This window comes from Eulemur rufifrons, chromosome 7 (assembly GCF_041146395.1).
Source record: "Eulemur rufifrons isolate Redbay chromosome 7, OSU_ERuf_1, whole genome shotgun sequence".
NCBI lineage: Eukaryota > Metazoa > Chordata > Mammalia > Primates > Lemuridae > Eulemur > Eulemur rufifrons.
The window spans coordinates 253104391-253122952 of record NC_090989.1 but is presented as its reverse complement, the minus strand read 5'-3'; the positions used below and the strand labels follow the sequence as shown (position 1 = coordinate 253122952).

General features: G+C 37.2%; 1 protein-coding gene across 1 annotated transcript in view; it reads left to right on the top strand.

Moving 5' to 3' along the window:
- Positions 1-18562, top strand: part of RNF38 (ring finger protein 38) — a 129420-nt gene that overhangs the window by 33333 nt on the left and 77525 nt on the right. The window contains exon 2 of the mRNA XM_069474433.1: positions 11248-11318. The gene's annotated coding sequence lies outside the window, so the exon portion shown is untranslated. The remainder of the gene's footprint in view (positions 1-11247; positions 11319-18562) is intronic.

Below are 18562 nucleotides of genomic sequence, written 5' to 3'. Positions count from 1 at the left end.
TGTGTTATGTTATTATGTTTGGTTATCATAAATAATAGTTAGATTATCACCTATGCTTCGTCTATGTATATTTGGTACGTGTTTCCTGAATGGCTGAAATAGTATTTGTTGAATTTTACCTTTATCCTTTGTGAAATGGGAGGTAATATAATGGATAAGAAAGTCAATACTTAGGTTAATTTTAAGCCACAGGAGAACACCTGAGAAATCACCAATTAGATTACTTTTGTTTCACAACTCAAGGAGTGGACCGATGTGATATTGTGACATAATAAGAAATGTATAGGCTGGGCATGGTGGCTCACACCTGTCATCCTAGCACTCTGGGAGGCTTAGGTGGGAGGATTGCTTGAGCTCAGGAGTTCAAGACCAGGCTGAGCAAGAGTGAGACCCTGTCTCTACTAAAAATAGAAAAGTTAGTTGGTACAGTGGTGCGTGCCTGTAGTCCCAGTTACTCAGGAGGCTGAGGCAGGAGGATCGCTTGAGCCCTGGAATTTGAGGTTGCAGTGAACTGTGGTGGCACCACTGCATTATAGCCAGGCAACATCACCTAAAGCTTCGAGACTCTGTCTCGAAAAAAAAGAAATGTACATTTGGTCTTCATCCCCAGTTCCTGGCACAGGACACCTAAAACTCTTGGAATTCCCTGAGCGATAGGAGTTGAGAGGAGTGTCCTTTAATATTAAGCTCCTTTCAACCTCACCTGAGTTTCTGCTAATGCAGTGACTCTTGGTGGACCTCTTGGTAGCCTGGGGATGAGGGCTGGTGGTTGCCAGAGGAACCAACCATGTGATTAGAATGTTGGAACATTCAGCCCCCCTTCTCTCGAAAGAGAGGAGACGGACTGGAGATTGAGCCCAGTCGCCAATGGCCAGTGATTTTAGTCAACATGCCTACACAAAGGAATCTCCATAAAAAGCCTAAACAATGCGAATTGAAGAGCTTCTGGGTTGGTAAAGACATTGAGGTGCTGGGAGGATGATGGCCTGCCTAAAGAGGGTACAGAAGCTTTGTGCTCCTCCCCACTTCCTCCATTTCTTGCCCTGTGTATGTCTTTCATTTGTCTCCTAATCTGTAGCCTTTGTAGTAAACCAGTAAACATAAGTACAGTCATACACCACATAATGATATTTTGGTCAGTAACAGACTACATATAGGACTGTGGTCTCATAAGATTATAATGCTGTATCTTTACTGTGCCTTTTCTATGTCTGGATATGTTTAGATGCACAGATATCACAGCTGCCTGCAGTATTCAGTATAGTAACATGCTGTACAGATTTATAACCTAGGAGCAATAGGTTATACCATATAGCCTAGGTGTGTAGTAGGCTGTACTACCTAAATTTGTGTAAGTACACTTTATGATGTTCACACAGTGATGAAATTGCCTGACAATGCATTTCCCAGATGTATTCCCATTGTTTCATAACACACAACTGTAACTGTTTTCCTTGAGTTTTGTGAGCCATTCTAGAAAATTATTGAACCTGAGGAGAGAGTAGTGAGAACCTCTGATTTATAGCCAAGTTGAACAAAAGTTGTGGGTAACCTGGAGACCTACTACTTAGTGATTGGCATCTGAAGCGGGAGGCAGTCTTGAGGGACTGAGCCCTTAACCTGTGGGTCTGCACTAACTCCAAATAATGTCAGAATTGAATTGTAGGATGCCCAACTGGTGTCCGTAGAGAACTGGAGAATTGCTTGGTGTGGAAAACTCATACATTTAGTGCCAGAAGTGTTGTGAGAGAACTGAAAAACAATGTTTCCTTTCTTAGCCACATTAAAGCTAGATTTTTGTTTGGATTCAGAATGTCTGCATTCTCTTTATTTCCCCTCAAAAAGAATAAGGAGATGTTCTGGAAATTGGATCTTTTTCCTCCATATCTGAAGTCCTCATATTTCCATTCAAATAGAAAAGCAAGAAGTGGAACTGTTTCCTTTATCCCTAGCCTTTTGTTATACTTAATAAAATCAATCAAATCAGACACTTTATTCTTGCTCCTCCGATGGCCCCAAAGGTATTACTTTGTCTTTTTTTTCTTCCTCTGTTTTTTTCCCCTTATTTTAACTCCTTTATTAACTACCCTCTACTCCAAAACATACATTTCAGTGTTCAGAAAATTTTAATTTTTGGCCTTCTGCTTTTCTCTGATTATAACTTCTCCTTAGGAGTTCTTGTCTATTTTTGGAATTTTAGTGGACACCACCTTGATAAAAACACAACATATAATGTAATTATGTTGGAAGATTAAATGAGAGTATGGTAGGAGGGGTGGAACAATTTAGTCCTCTGATATAAGTATGGTAGAAATTCAATAAGTAATTCACAAAATTGATAATACCAAAAAAGAGTCGTATAACATGTATTACAGTCATCTCTCTGTATCCACAGGTTATGCATCGCAGATTGCTCATCCTTCGGTTTAAATGGCCAAGGATTGAAAATATTTGGAAAAATAAATAATAAAAAATAACAAAAAATTAAATATATACAGCATAACAACTATTTACATAGTATTTACATTGTATTAGGTATTATAAGTAATCTAGAGATGATTTAAAGTATATAGGAGGATGTGCAGAGTATGTGCAAATACTGTGCCATTTTATATAAAAAATGTGAGCTTGCACAGATTTTGGTATCCGTGGGGGTCCTGGAATCAATCCCCTGTGGATACCAAGGAATAACTGTACTAAGAAAAACTGATGTCAGTAGTGGAGGAAATGCCTAGAAGATCTGAGGATATTTTCCTCTGGGAAGGGGGAGACTGGGGATTAAGGAAGGAGGTAGTAGGATTCTTTTTTCATTATAATCCATTACATTCTTTTTTTATTTTTTAAGCTTATGTACACATATTACTATTATAAAAAATTATTTAAGTTAGATCATATGAGTATTTCACAGAATTATGGGAAATGCATATTTGACTGGGAAATGCATATTTATAGCATTAAAATAGAAGATTCATGAACGCCATCAACCTTTTATTATTTATTCCTATGTTCCCAGTGCCTAGGATAGACCTGACACATGGTGGGGGCTTGATAAATATTTATTGAATGAATTAAACAGTTGCAGAGATGAAATTTCTGGAATAGGAATGAGATTAGAACCTTTAGAACAGCAGGCAGATGTTCTCTACTGGGCTATAAAAGCTACGTAGAGCTGGGCCTTGCTTTTTGCTGTGTATTAATACATATAGGTCTGGTACAGAGTAGGTACTTAGTAAATGCTCGGGGCTCTCCTTAGAATGGACCATTCAAGAATTATAGCCCTGAGTGTAAGAAGAGAGATTACTTCCCCAGTTTGTGTCTTGTTACATCTATTTAGTTGAAACATACTCCTTGCCTTACTTGGTTGATTCCTTTGTCAGGCATAAAGTTATAATAACTCAGTTTTTCAAAGTCTTTATGAATTCACTAAACATTTTTAGTAGGGCTTTCTATGAACAAATTGGTCAGCCTCTGCAGGAGTTATAAAGATGAATAAGACTCAGTCTCGAACTCTAAAAACGTGTGGCCCAGTGGGAGAAATTGAATTTATCTGTGTGTATTATATATAAGACATAGTGTGAGGCCTGTCTTAGTCTGTTCATGCTGCTATAATAAAAGTACGATAGTCTGGGTAGCTTATAAGCAACAGAAGTTTATTTCTTGCAGTTCTAGAGGCTGGTAAGTCCAAGATCAAGGAGCCAGCACATTCGTTGTCTGGTGAGGGCCCACTTCCTAGTTCATAGATGGTACCTTCTCACTGTGTCCTTGCATGGCAGAAAGAGTGAGGAGATCTCTGCAGCACTATCCCATTCATGAGGTCTCTGCTCTCATGGCCTAATCACCTTCCAAACACTCTACCTCCAAATATCCTCACATTGGGGACTAGCTTTCAACATAGGAATTTTGATAGCAAGGCCTAAGCAGCTTGTATGGGAGAAAAGAAGATGTCATTAAGTCTCACTGGGGCAGGTAGGTGGAGGGACTGATAGAAGTGTAGACCAGAGGAAAGAGGGGTTAAATCAGGAAAGCTTCGTTTCCTTTCTTTCCCTTTTTCCTTTTTTTCCTTGTTATCTCTTCGTTTTATTTTCTTTCTGTCATCCTTTGTTTCTGCATTTACTTAGGGCCTGCCATGAGCCAGGAAGTGTGCTCCATGCTAGAAGAGCATCTTTTTGATAAGTTAAAGAGCTTACGATCTGATTGGAGAGACAGACATGTAACCCAAAAAGTACAATATGATGAGTTCGATCAAAGAGTTGTAACAAGAAAATTAAAGACTTAGGCAGTGTCTCACAGGCAGATCAACAGCCTTGGTTTAAATAGAAGTGTTATGATACCATTTCTTGAATTACAATGTGTCGGGCACTGTGCTGTGAGCTTTTTCATACATTTAACCTTAATAGCCCTCAGAAAAACTCTTCAAAGTACTTAAGAATAGATATTATTGTTCTTGTTTTACAGGTGAGGAAAGTATATGATTTGTTAAGTGATTTGCCTAAGATTACATAGTCCGTAAATTCCTGAACTGTATTTAGGTCTGACTTCAAAGTTTATTCTACTCAAAAAACTACCAGAGGAACCCTTATATATTGCTGGTAGGATTGTAAAATGATACAGTCACTTTGGAAAACAGTTTGGCAGTTCCTCAGAAAGTGGAATTAGAGGTACCATATGACTCGGCAAGAGAAATGAAAATAAACATCCACACAAAAACATGTAAATGAATATCAAAACAGCATTATTCATGATATTTCCAGAGTGAAACAACCCAAATGTTTATCAGCTGATGAATGGATAAAATGTATGTATCCATATAATAGAATATTATTTAGTCATAGAAAAGAATGAGTTAATAAATACTATAACATGGATGAACCCTGCAAACATTGTGCTAAATGAACAAAGCCAATCTTAAAGACCACATATTTTATGATTCCATTAATATGAAATGTCCAGAATAGGCAAATATACAGAAATTGGAGTAGTAGCTGTCAGGTGCTCAGGGAAGGGGGGAAACAAGGTAATTGGCTTGAGATTTCTTTTTGGGGTGATGAAAATGTTCTAAAATTCTGATGATAGTTACACAGCTTTGTGAATATACTAAAAAAATTTGAGTTGTACACTTTAAATAGGTTAATTGTATAATATGTGAATTGTATCTCAATAACTTTGTTTAAAACAAACCAACCCATGATTATGAAATTGAATTTTCTACTCTACAAAGCCAGAAGCATCAGTAAGATCTTATTGTATAATAGCAAATAAGCAAGGTGATCCTCACTTACAGAGCAAGATTGGCTTTTACCTCACATGTTACTTATCAATCTCTCTCTAACATTAATAATGTGCTAAAGTGTATTATCTAATAGAGCCAGTAGTTGTCCTGTAAATTTTAAGTAAGATTTCTAAAAACAGTGCAGTCTGTTTTGTTGTAATTTCATTTGGAGAAAGCTTAAAACATTGAGAATAGATGAATAAGTAAAGTTGGGTTTTTCCAATTGGATGATACTTGAATCTCTGGAGCAGAAATCTGGAATTTGCTAGTTGGTTCTTATGACTTGGAATCCTCTTAGCACATTTCTTTGCAGCCATGCCATAAACCCTGGTATCCCAGTAGCAATTGTGAGGCAGCTAGTCTGCAAGTAATGCAGTAAAAACCCAGAGAGAGATCATATTCCAGAATTTAGCCTTGGATAAGGCTCAACATGTTTCCCTGCTATAAAATCAGACACTTAAAAAAATTAATTCTGCTAGTATGAAAGGAAAAGAGCCCTGAAAGAGCAGTAAATGGGAGCAGAACCAAAAAATTAGACTTAAATGCTGAGTCTCTCTTTTGGACAAGTAATTGCAGTAACAGTTACTTAAAAAGTACAGGCAAGATTCCTGGGGCTGAATTAAAAAAAAAGAAAGAAAAAGATCTACCTGTCACTGTTACTATAGCATAAACAGACATATAGATGATTAATTTTTATTTATATATATTATTAATTGAGTTTAAATGCTTTTTAGCTTATATATAAAAATTATTTGGATTATGGTGACTGGTAGGCTAATTAAGGTTTCAAAAAACTGATTTGGGAAAGGGTTGTTAATATCTTAGAAGACAGGACCAGATTTCAGGCAGATCAAACAAACATGTAGAATACCCACTATGTGCAAGGGCCTGTACCAGTGTCCTAAAGGATCTAAAAGCAGTGTAAGATTTGTATCTTTTATCTAAATATCAAAGTCTACCTGGGGGAACTTACTATATAAATCCACGTGCCAACAATGTATGGTTGAATTCCACTTTGCTAGTTTGTTTTTGGATTGGTCAGGGACACCCCATCTGAGTCATTACTTCTGTCTTGGCCCACTTGTGACCCCAAGTTAACTACTTTGACCTCTTGGGATATACTGACAGTACTTGGTCCAAGCCTTGATCATCAGCTTGTGTACTTAATTTGGGGTACAGGAAGCGCTGGTTAGATCACTGAAGCATGAAACTCAGTTCTTAACCCATGCTATTCTGTCCTAAGAGCCATTCCAGATCAGTGATTCTGTCTTTACTCCCTAACCTCTGTGCAACATGCACAGGGTCAGGTGGAGAGGACTGAGAGACATTGGCCCTGAGGGGCTTCATGGACAAGTCAGGCAAGTTTATAGGTTTGTCTCAACCACCTTCTCTAAGATACTTTTATCAGAAGCCATTAAGGATTTGGACCGGAGCCTAATAACAAAAATAATGAAGTCAGAATATCTCTGCCTTATGCTAACAGTTAGTTGCATTCTAGCAGAGCACCAGTTACACGAATAACATTTTGTGGGGAGGGTATCAAGAGAGAAAGTAATGGATAGTTCATTTCAAGGATCCTGCCCTTTGGTCATGGGGGTGCCGTTGGAGTCCTCTGTTTTTTTTCTTGGGGCTGGTTGTCCATCTGGTCCAGTATTCCTAGGAATGTCAGCCTGGAAGATAGGCCCTTTTTTCGTGGGCATCGTGGAAAATCAGAAAACACAGACAAGCAAAAATAAGAATTACCGTTGTTAGTATCTTAGTGTATATTATTCTGAATGTTTCCTATGCATATCTATGTACACATATATTTTTTTAACCAACATGAAATTATCATTTTCTTTTATACCCTGCTTTTTAAAGTTAATATTTCATTTCAGTAAATTTTCTTCTCATTTAACTTTACGATATTCAGATTTCTTCAGTTATCCCAAATATCCTTTTCCACTGGTTTATTCAAACTAATATGCAATCTGGTACTGCACATTGCATCTGATTATTTTCCTTAAAGTCTCTTTTAATCTAGCACAGCCTCCATCTTTTTCTTTTTTAAATAGTAATAACACTTATTGAGAACTTGAGCCATTTGTTCTGCTCCATAACTTTTGGATGAACTGATTGCTTCCTTGTGATGCTGTTTGTTCATGTAAACTGGAAATCACATCCAATGGCATGATGGATCCAAGTAAAGTATTTTTGACTTGAATGCCAACAGGCTATGTTCTGTACTTCATACTGAATCACATCAGGAGACATATCTGGTTGGCCCACTGTTAATGATGCTAAGATTAGTCATTAAAGTAATGGGAGTTGATAATCTTTATTGTGTAGTTAGGTTCTCCCTGCAACTGAAAGTAATCTATGTAGTGTTGCTTTGGCACTTTTCTAATTCCCATTAGTCATTTACCTAATGATTTTTACCCAGTTAATAATTCTTGCCTGAATCAATAATTTTATAGGGTTTGCAAAATGATGTTTTCTAATTCTGAATTTTTTCTAAATGCGTTAGCTGGCATTCTTCTGTAAAGTAGCATTAGGTAGAACCAGGGCTATTTGGTTACCCTTAAAGGTAGGAAAAATGAATGATTTTTTTGGTTTTCAAAGTAATAAGCTGTTTTAACAAACACTTCAAGAAGTGATAGTTGAGGTTTTACTTTTTTTTTTTTTTAGTACTGTGAGGGACTCAGGGATTTTCATTGATATGTGTTTCAGTGAGCTATTTTTTTAATAGACTCTATTTTAGAGCAGTTTTAGGTTCACAGCAAAATTGAGAGGAAGGTATAAAGATTTCCCATATACTCCATGCCCCACACAGGTATAGCCTCCCACGTTGTTAGTGTCCCCCAGTGGTGTGGTACATTTGTTATAATTGATGAAACTATATTGCCACATCATTATCTCTCACAGTCCATAGTGTAAATTAGGATTCACTCTTGGTGTTGCACATCCTATGGGTCTGGACAAATGTATAATGACATTTATCCGCCATTATAGTGTCATAAAGAGTAGTTTCACTGCCCTACAAATCCTCAGTCCTTTCCTATTCATTCCTCCTTCTCCCCTTCCACCTGGTTTTTCCTCATCTTTTTTACTGTTTTATGGTTTTGTTTTTGTTTTATGCTTAAATTGTTAAAACTTTGACCATTGAGAGCCCCTTCTTTTGGTCTTTTAGAATAGATCTCACAAAGCTTGTGGTGTTAGGTTAGTGCTGTTGCCTTCCCCAGTTGTCCAGTTTTGTAGTTCAAAACCTTCACTCTTATAAACCCTTGAATCTTTGTTCCTGAAGTGACAGGGAGCTAGCTATTGAGTCTGGGCAATGCTTAAGAGGAGCCTACTTCATATTTCTAGATTGACACTTTATTAGAATGCAGAGAATGCAGACCCCCATCTCATATGTGCACATTGAGGAATAATTTTGACAGTGCTCAAAATGCCGTGCTTTTATGACAACTTAAAGAGCTCAGTGCCTTTAAAGATATGTGCACACTTTATGAAGTCTCTGTAATTTGGTTTCACGGTTTAATGCCTCTTGTTTTTCTGTACCTAAATTTCAAGGAATATACATGTTTCGACAATGTTTTTCTGCAGAAATTTATTTACATATCTTATAATATGTAAGAAGATTGCATGTTCCACAAACTCAATACAACTTTTTTTTTTTTTTAAACAAAGCAATGTGCAGAAAAATCTCAATTACTTTTCAGCTATTCTTGCTAGAACATTTTGAAAAGCATGCTGCATGTCAGCAAAGGGGAATGTGAGTTCTGGATGGGCCAACATTAAGAGAGGCCTTATTGCTGCATACAAAGAACTATTACAGATTGAATATCCCTCATCCAAAATGCTTGGGACCAGAGTGTTTTGGATTTTGGATTTTTTGGGGATTTTGAAATATTTGCATATGTATAATGAGATATCTTGGGGATGAGACCCAAGTCTAAACATGAAATTCATTTGTATTTTGTATATATCTTACACACTTAGCCTGAAGGCAACTTTATACAACATTTTAAATAATTTTGTGCATGACACAATGGGACTGAAAAGTTTCCCTGAGGCCAGTTTAGAAAAGGGTTTCAAGAAGGAGAGCAAGATCAACTTGACCAAACGCTGCCAGTAGATCAAGAAAGATGAGAATTCAGCATTGACCACTGGGTTTTGCAATATAGTAGTCTTTGTGAATATGACAAATAATGTCTCTGCTTTACATTGCTGCCTTGCCTTTATGGACCAAAAACCCTATCTGATCTTCTTGGCCATTACTCTGAAACATCTCTGCCTCCCCATCACTTTCATCTTTGACCTTTTTGTGTTACTTAGTTCCAAATTTTTGGCTCCATACCCTGATTTTTTAATCCCCACTTCTGCTCTCTTCCTGGGATTTCATGCCTTTTCTTAAAGATGTTGCATGACTATTTTCTTATAGTACTTTTGATCTAGTTTGTTCCTCTGGTCCCAGCATCTCCTGTTATCTAAAATAGGGGTTTTAACCTTTTTTTGTGTGCATGTCCTGAACTCTTTGGGCAATCAGGTGAAACCCATAGGCCCCTTTCTAGGAGAATATTCTTAATTGCCCAAAGTAAAATACATGAAATTACAAAGCAGGTGAATTATGTTGTAATATAGTTATAAAAATATCAAAAACTGTGATATAATACTACATTTGCTTCTTTATTAATACATTAAATAACACATTCTAGCTGTGGACCTAATAGCTATTATAAATTCAAAGTAGTGATAAGTGTAAATGATACTTCGGTATATCTGTAGTGACTGTGTTATATGACAATATATGTGATTTTTATTAGTGACAAAGTCACAGGTACTGTTAATACTAATGTGGCTCAAAAATATGGCTTCCTACTAGGTATTTGTTGTGCTTCCAGTCCATATACAATTTATCAGTTGGGTAATTTCTCTCATAAGTAGTGTTGCCAAATAACATGGTTGGCATGGTCTCTTAATCAAGTTAACAGAGGTTAACCAAAGTCAATGCGCATATATAAGCAGGGGTTTTGTTAATCTTTGGTCCACGGTCATGTGTGCTTTTATTTATGACATTATGTTTACTATCTTCTTTTCAGAAGGTTTTTATTACTCCAAGATTATTTAAAAAACCCCTACATTTTTTTCTAAAACTGGCTTCATTTTTTAATTTTATTTTTATTTAAAATAATTTTTTTTGTAGAGACACGGGGTCTTACTGTATTGCCCAGGCTAGTCTTGAACTCCAGGCCTCCCAAAGTGCTAGGATTATAGGCATGAGCCACGACGCTCAGCCTTGGTTTCAATTTTTACATAACATAGATCTTTGAGCCATCATTTTGTATATGATGTGAGGCAGGTACTAAAACTTTTTAAAAATGGGTAATCAGTTGTTCTAATCATTTATTGAATAATAGTTTTCTTGTTTAGAAATGTCACTATTATAGAATGGTTGTTATTAGGATGTAGTCCTTCAGTTTAACAGATGGTTTGGTATATTAACGATGTATTTACCATTTAAATGTTTTTAAAGTAATAAAAACATTTAAAATCTTATGATTATAGGTTAGATTGTGTTTCTTATATGCTAAGAATTTATAGGATCAATTTTTTTTCTCTAAGTATGTGTAGTCTGAAAAGGAATATAATTTTTTTCTTCATAAATAGGAGTTTGCCTTATTGAAGGCTGTGTGTTTATGTGGGTGGTCTTACTTTAAAAGCAGACCACTCAGTCTAGTAGAAAGTGGTGAATTAGGGGTTTGAATAATGGGGTTCTAGTTTCAGACCTTCCACTTCACTGACTGCCACTTCATGTGAGTCAGCCTTTCTGTGTTTTGTTCTATTAAAATACATGAATAATAATCCTTACCCTTCCTTACTTACAAGTATTGTTGAGGATTAGATGGGATAATGGATGTAAAAGCACTTTTAATTAGTAAAGCAGCTTAAATGTAAGGAATGGCTACATCTTAACTTTTCCTCCCTTTTTCTTGTAGGTAGCGTTGGTGCTTCTTTTCAGTGCCAGTCCATTCATCACGACCACATTTGTCATGATGACAGTGACAAGGTGAGGTCCGTGTTGATGTCTACCATGGTGAAAATGCATGCTGCCCTTATATTGTTAGATTCACTTGCATAACTCTGGATCTAGGGCTAGGGAGTGTGACTTGAGGGGCCACAATGCAGAGGACCTTGCTGGTTTGTATGTCAGATTATTAGACTTCTCCAGAAAACCTGAGTATAATTCCTCAGCCTCAGGTGGGCTGCACTCTTGATCAGCCCTCCATTTTCCTACCCTGCTCTCTGTCCCTGTGCGTCCTCTTCTCCTGCACAGCCTGATGGATTATTTTAATATATGAACATGTGTTCCAAAAACTGATAGCTTTCTCAGCAACTCATGTTTATCTCCGGTAGGAAATATCTTGGACAATCTGGTTCAGTTTTGGAGTTGATTAATTGTATTAAATTATGTTTTCTTCTTATACTTAACTTTAAACATTTTTTGGCTTTGTTTACAAAGCCCAATTTAAATGTTGGGATTGAGAATTTAATCTGTTTGATTATACAAAAGAAGGCTGCTTTTGTCCTGATTTTTTTTTTCTTTTAATTAGGTTTAAACTGTTGGTGGTTGTTTAATTGTGTGGTGTTTTTTTTGTGGTGTTTCTTTTTTTTTTTTTTTTGCTTCTGTTCTTTTTAATCTCTAAAGAAAACTGGCCTTTGGGGGCTCTCCAATATGCATCAGTACCCTTGATGGCCCAGCCCATGCAGTAGATAACTGTGGGCTGGGTGTTTGGAACATCTGGCTGCTGATGGGCTTAAATTTAGTCTTTTCTACCATCAGTTTCCAGTGGCTTTCTTCCCATTTCCTGTGTCTCATATGCAGGAATGTATCACTCCCTTGGTAGTTTCCAGTGCAGACCAATCCAGGCAATCTTTTTTCTCTGTTGTTTTGATTAAGATCGTCCTCCCTCATCCTGTTGGAGCTCAATCAAGAAGCTGGTTGATCATTGGGATTTTCCAAATGGCTTTCTTTGTTCTGTTTGTTGGTCTCTCTGTCTTTGTGAGCTTTGCTCAGACTGATTTCACTTTGTTTACAGAGAATGGTATGCTCATAGCATTCCAGAGTCTCTTTTATATTATTACAGTAATTGAGAGGCATGGGTTTTACTTTTAACGGCTTTCAGAGGGCAAGCCACTGAAAGACACTTCTAGAATATATAGTTGGCTACATGAAAGTTAGTATACCACAGGCTTTAAAAATGAACATTTGAAAATAAGAGTAATGATAAAGAGAAAAAGGCAAAATCACTTTAGGTCGTATATAAATGACTGTGCTTCATACTTGAGGTGTTTTGGGGTTAAATTTTCTTTCCTCTGCTAAGTATAATATGCATTTGTTCATTGTTCATTTATGGTGTAGAAGCAGCCAAACGATACTCTGTGCTGTCTCCAGGCCTTAGAGTCTGGAGTCTGGAGATGAGATTTCTATCCACTTCTGCCAGGTACTTCCTGTCTCCCTTAAAATGGCTTTCTTCCTAATTTTGCATTCTTTGTATGAATGATTTTGTGCTTCTGGAAATGAGCTTTTTCCAGAAATACATGGGGAGAGGAAGGGGAAAGAAGTTTAAGTGATGTTGTTTCTTGATCAGCAGATCAAAGAACTTTCTGAAATTACTCCCCTTTCTTGCCTGCCTACCCTGTGTATAGTATGATTATTTCCTAGAGGGAAATGGAGAGAACGGAGTGGACCATGTATTTGTAATTTATTCACCTCATTTAGTCAGCAAATAATATTTATTGATTGATGCCATGTGTTTAGGCATTTAGAGAATAGATCAGCATGCAAAACAGATAAAGATCCCTGTTTTTTAATGACTTCACAGGCAAACTGTGGGAGGCAGACAATAAAAAATAAAAAACGTAATAAGGCCGGGCGCGGTGGCTCACACCTGTAATCCTAGCACTCTGGGAGGCTGAGGCAGGAGGATGGCTCGAGGTCAGGAGTTCGAGACCAGCCTGAGCAAGAGTGAGACCCCCGTCTCTACTAAAAATAGAAAGAAATTATCTGGCCAACTAAAAATATATACAGAAAAAATTAGCTGGGCATGGTGGCACATGCCTGTAGTCCCAGCTACTCAAGAAGCTGAGGCAGTAGGATCGCTTAAGCCCAGGAGTTTGAGGTTGCTGTGAGCTAGGCTGACGCCACGGCACCCCAGGCAACAGAGTGAGACTCTGTCTCAAAAAAAAAAAAACCATAATAAATCAATTATATAGTATGTCACAAATAAGTGCAATGGATAAAAAAAGGGAGAGCATGATAAGTGAGATGAGGACCACCAAGAATTGGATAGTACAGATTATAGCTTTAAACAGGATTATCAGGCATCATTGTGGGGAGGAGAGTGGTGGATAGCATGTGTACAAATCAGACCTTTAGTTTGCAACAGCACTTGACTTCTTTCTTTCTACAACAAATGGGTACTGGTTTTGCAAAAACAAAAATGAACCTGCTGACATCTACACAATCCCTACCCCCATTTTCCCTGTCTCTCTCTCTCTCTCTCTCTCTCTCTCTCTGCCCCCCACTCCCCCTTCCTCCTCACAGTCTCACTCAGAGAATTAAAGGGATTGTAGAGCACATAATAGCCACCCCTCTTTTTGAAAAATAAACTTGGAAGCTGTGACCATAGTGGGAGAAATGACTCATTCAAAAGTCACCCTACAGTGCCAGGGATAGACTGAATCTTTTATCCCCAGTGCAAATCATATAAAATATTTGCTTGGCTATTCTGAGGACGTTGTTGAAAGCACATGTTGATGTTTTCCTTATTATTCTTACTTCCCTTTCAGGCACAGTCCATTTCTCAGATTGGGGAACAAAAGATGATTTTTCTTTAAAAGTTTCCTCACTTTTAACTAATTCATATGTGACTAGGGATGGAACCAGGGGTGAGGCAAAGAGAAAGGGCTAGTCCATTTCTTGGACCTCCCCTCTACAGCCTCAGAAGTGGTGGCAAATCCCAAATTTTTGGCTTGACCTGTTCTGCAACTTAAGTTTCTGTGCTTATGTACATTGGCTTATGGCCTATAGTGCTAGAAAGGGCTGATTCCAGCTGTGAGGCTAATTATTAAATTTAGTGAGTTGCAAGCTCTCATATTATTAATTTATGTTGGGTATAGCAATTCACACAAGCCCTCCAGCATTATTTTTATATTCATTCACAGAGCCATATTTCACAATTTCCAGGTAGAAAGCATATTAATCATTTGAGCACCTACTATATACAAAGCACTTGTTCTAGATATTGGGGATAACACATTTAACAAAACAGACAAATCTTTGCTCTTATGGAGCTTTTCTTCCTTTGAGTGGGGAGAGGCAAGACAATAATTTAAAAATACTTTTAATTGGTCACTTGTATTGAGAAGAATAATAAGGCAGGAAAGGGGTATAGGAGTACTGGGCAAAGGTTATGTTCTAAACTACGGTAGTCACAACACTCTTTGAAGTGAGGACTGTTATATTCCCATTTTGTAGGTGAGGAATCTGAGACAGATTAAATAATTTGCCCAAGATCACACAGTTAATAAGTAGTAAAACTGGAATTCAAACCCAGCTGCCTCGCTTGAGTCTATACTGTCTGAAGAAAGCCTTCCTATTTTGACTTCACCCAGTCAACTATGACATGCTCAGAGAAACATGTCTGCAAGTGGAGAAGGCCCTGGAGAGTCACAGTTGGCAGTTGGCAGGCAGTGTGCCTGCAGTTTTCTCTTGCCTAGGTCCTGTTGGCCTCCATTCTGACTCATGACTCATTGTAACTCCAGGCTCCTCTGCCATGTTACCTCTGCCCTGTTTCATGCTCAGAATTCTGTGCTGTTTTATAAGAAACTTCATGTGGTGTGGCTATATTGCACTATTCAAATGTGATGGTCATGTAAAAGTACTTTAAAAGTACAAAGTATAACACACACACACACACAAAAATGGGATTGTGATAGCATCTTTGTTTCACCTAGATATTGAAATCAGCCTAACTCACTAGTGTCAATTTGGGAATGAAGAGTTACATTTTGACCAGGCATGGACTCCTAGCACTTTGGGAGGATGAGGCGGGAGGATTGCTTGAGGCCAGAAGTTTGAGGCCAGTCTGAGAAAGAGGTAAACCCTGTCTCTACAAAAAATAGAAAAATTAGCCAGGTATAGTGGAGTGTGCCTGTAGTCCCAGCTACTTGGTCAGGAAGATCACTTGAGCCCAGGAGTTTGAGGTTGCAGTGAGCTATGATGATGCTACTGCACTCTACCTCAGGAGACAGAGGAAGACTAGGGCTCAAAAAAAAAAAAAAAAAAAAAATCACATTTTCACATTGAGCACAAGCTTGACATGGGGGAATAGGATGAGATAAAATACTGAACAATTTGATAATTCCCTCAGTTAAGGTGAATTAATTTGTAGCCTCAGTGGTATACTTTTCTAGCGTGTCCTGATACATTGCCAGGCAGGCTGGTAATTTGAGAGATGAAAATGGGAAAATTCTTTCTTAACTGCTTGTGTATGGATGGTGATTCAGAGCAGGAGTCTTTTCTTCACAAAACTTCCTGTACCAGGCTTGGTCCACTTGTCACAGAAGAAGGTACCAAGGCAGTTTGTGTATAAGCAAGCCTGTGCAGACTGCCTTCGGGTAAGGTGAGAAATGTACTATAGGTTGAGTATCCCTTGTCTGAAATGCTTGGGAGCAGAAGTGTTGCGAATTTTGGATTTTTTTCAGATTTTAGAATATTTGCATTATATACTACTAGTTGAGCATCCCAAATCTGAAAATCCAAAATGCTCCAATGAGCATTTCCTTTGAGCATCATGTCAGCACTCAAAAAGTTTCAGATATCAGAGTATTTGGGATTTTGGATTTTCAGATTTGAGATGTTCAACAAGCATTGGTTTTTCTTCCTTGACCATGTACCTCCTTTTATTTTGATATTTTTAATTTTTTTAGTTTTTTTTTTGAGAATTACATATTGATTGTAAAAAGAAATGAAGCACTCCCTTCAATTCCTCTCCCCAGAAATAACAATTGGAATTTCAATATTGACATGAATTTTTTAGTTACTGTATCTCTATGAAATATTTCTCACCTTTGCAAACAGTACTTTGTGAACAGGATATGTATATGTAAAAAACACATGTACTCAGAAACATAAATATACAAACACATTTGACTTTAAATTCTCTAAAGTGGGTAACTTAAGTCTTATAGATGTGAGACCATGCTGAATCTCTCAATAAGGAAATATGCCTCAAATACCTCATTTTTCTCTGAAGGTCCTCAGGAAGCAGCATGGAAAGAGTATGTGCTTTGGATTAGAGTTCTAATCTCAGCTCTACCACTTACTGCAGTAAATGACTTTAGGCAAGTTCTCCAAGCCTCATTTTCTCATCTGTAAAATAGGAATAATAGTCATACTCTATCATGTTTGTAAATGATTAATAATAATAATACAGCTAACATTATTGAAGTCTTTACTGTGTTCCAGGTACTTGTCTAAGTGTTCTACACTAAATCCTTCATCTACCCACTTATGAAGTGAGTTCTTTTATTATCCACATTACAGATGAAGAAGAAACTGATAGAGTAATTGAATAATTTACAGGGTTACATTATGGCAAGTGGTACTGCTGAGATTTGAACTCAGGCAGCCTGACTCCATAGTCTGCTCTTGTGGTGTACAAGTGTGATGATGGGGCCTGGCCCATGGATAGTGCTTAATAAATATAGTTGTTATTAATGCTTAAATTTTATATTCAAAACAAAAATTAAAGAGTTCATTGAAAAACTGACAACTCAGTTAACAGAATTTTTAGATTCACACATCCCATCTTAGCTAACTAGTTATTTTTGATTTTTCATTTTTCTTACATATTTTGAATGCGTTCTTTTACTATGCTTGAGTTTCTATCTTTCAGGTTATGTCACTCTTATTTTTAAAAACTGTTACATGTTTAACATGATAGGAAATAATGTGTAGTCAAATGTGATGTCTAATGTAATGTTTGGGGCCTTTTGGCAGAAGCCAGAGGTCTTTTTTGGTCCTAATAATTCTCTTTTGCATTTAGAGTCAGGAGTAGTAGGGACTGTTGGGTCAGAATAGGGATAATAGATTCATGGCATATGGGCCTCTATTTCTCCCTCTTAATCCCCCTGGCAGATATCACTAATTGATCCCTACATTCTTTCCTGCCAATTGACATAACCTCAGAACCCTTCTTAACATGGCTTTCATGGTAGTCATGACCAATAGATTGGGTTGGTATGTTAGAAAACCTATTTGTTATTTTTGGATTAGATGGTGTCTAAAGTTAATTCCAGGCCTACCACTCTATAATTCCAAATTGAGGGAATAATAAACTCCCCTCACTCTGCTGCCCAGGCTAGAGTGCAGTGGTGTCACCATAGCTCACTGCAGCCTCCAACTCCTGGGCTCAAGCAATCCTCCTTCCTCAGCCTCTAGAGCAGCTGGGACTACATGCCTGGATAATTTTTTTTTTTTTTGTAGAGACAAGGTCTTACTGTGTTGCCCAGGCTGGTCTTGAACTCCTGGGCTCGAGTTATCCTCCTGCCTCAGCCTGCCAAAATACACGATTACAAGGCATGAACCACTACACCTGGCCAATAAACTTTTGGTAGTAGACTCTGAGGCCTCTAATAGTCCAAAAGAGTATTGGTAGAAGAACAACAAAAAGTTAGGGTTAGGGTTATTGTTTTACAGGTAGTTTCTTAGGAACATGTGTGTGTATCAAAGTTCCCTCATTGTATCTTGATAAGAAGAAAGGTACTCTAGCTTAAGACAGGAACTAGATTTTTAAAAATTCAGCAGTGTTTATCTATTTAAAAAGTGATAGGAGTAGGGCTAATCCATAGAATTGTTTTCTTGATATTTTTAGAAAAATAGTTCAAATATTAAAAAATTAAAGTTTGCTACTAGTAGAATACAACTAAGATATGTAATTTTAAATCAAGAGGAAAATGCAGAACAGAAAACTTGATCTGTTAATGAAAAATGCAATAAAGGTTTTAGAAATCTTTAGAAAATGAATAAAAGTAAACAAAGTAAACTAATGTGGCAAAGTTAACCAGTTATTATAATGTGAATGTGTCAAATTTGCCTATTAAATAGTAGACTAAGTTTAAAAGCAAAATTTTAGCGATATGCTTTACATGAGGGCATAACTAAAATAAAATGACACAGAAAAATGAAAAGATAGACAAAGATAATATATGTAGCATACACAAAAAAGAAGAAAGCAGGAGTGACAT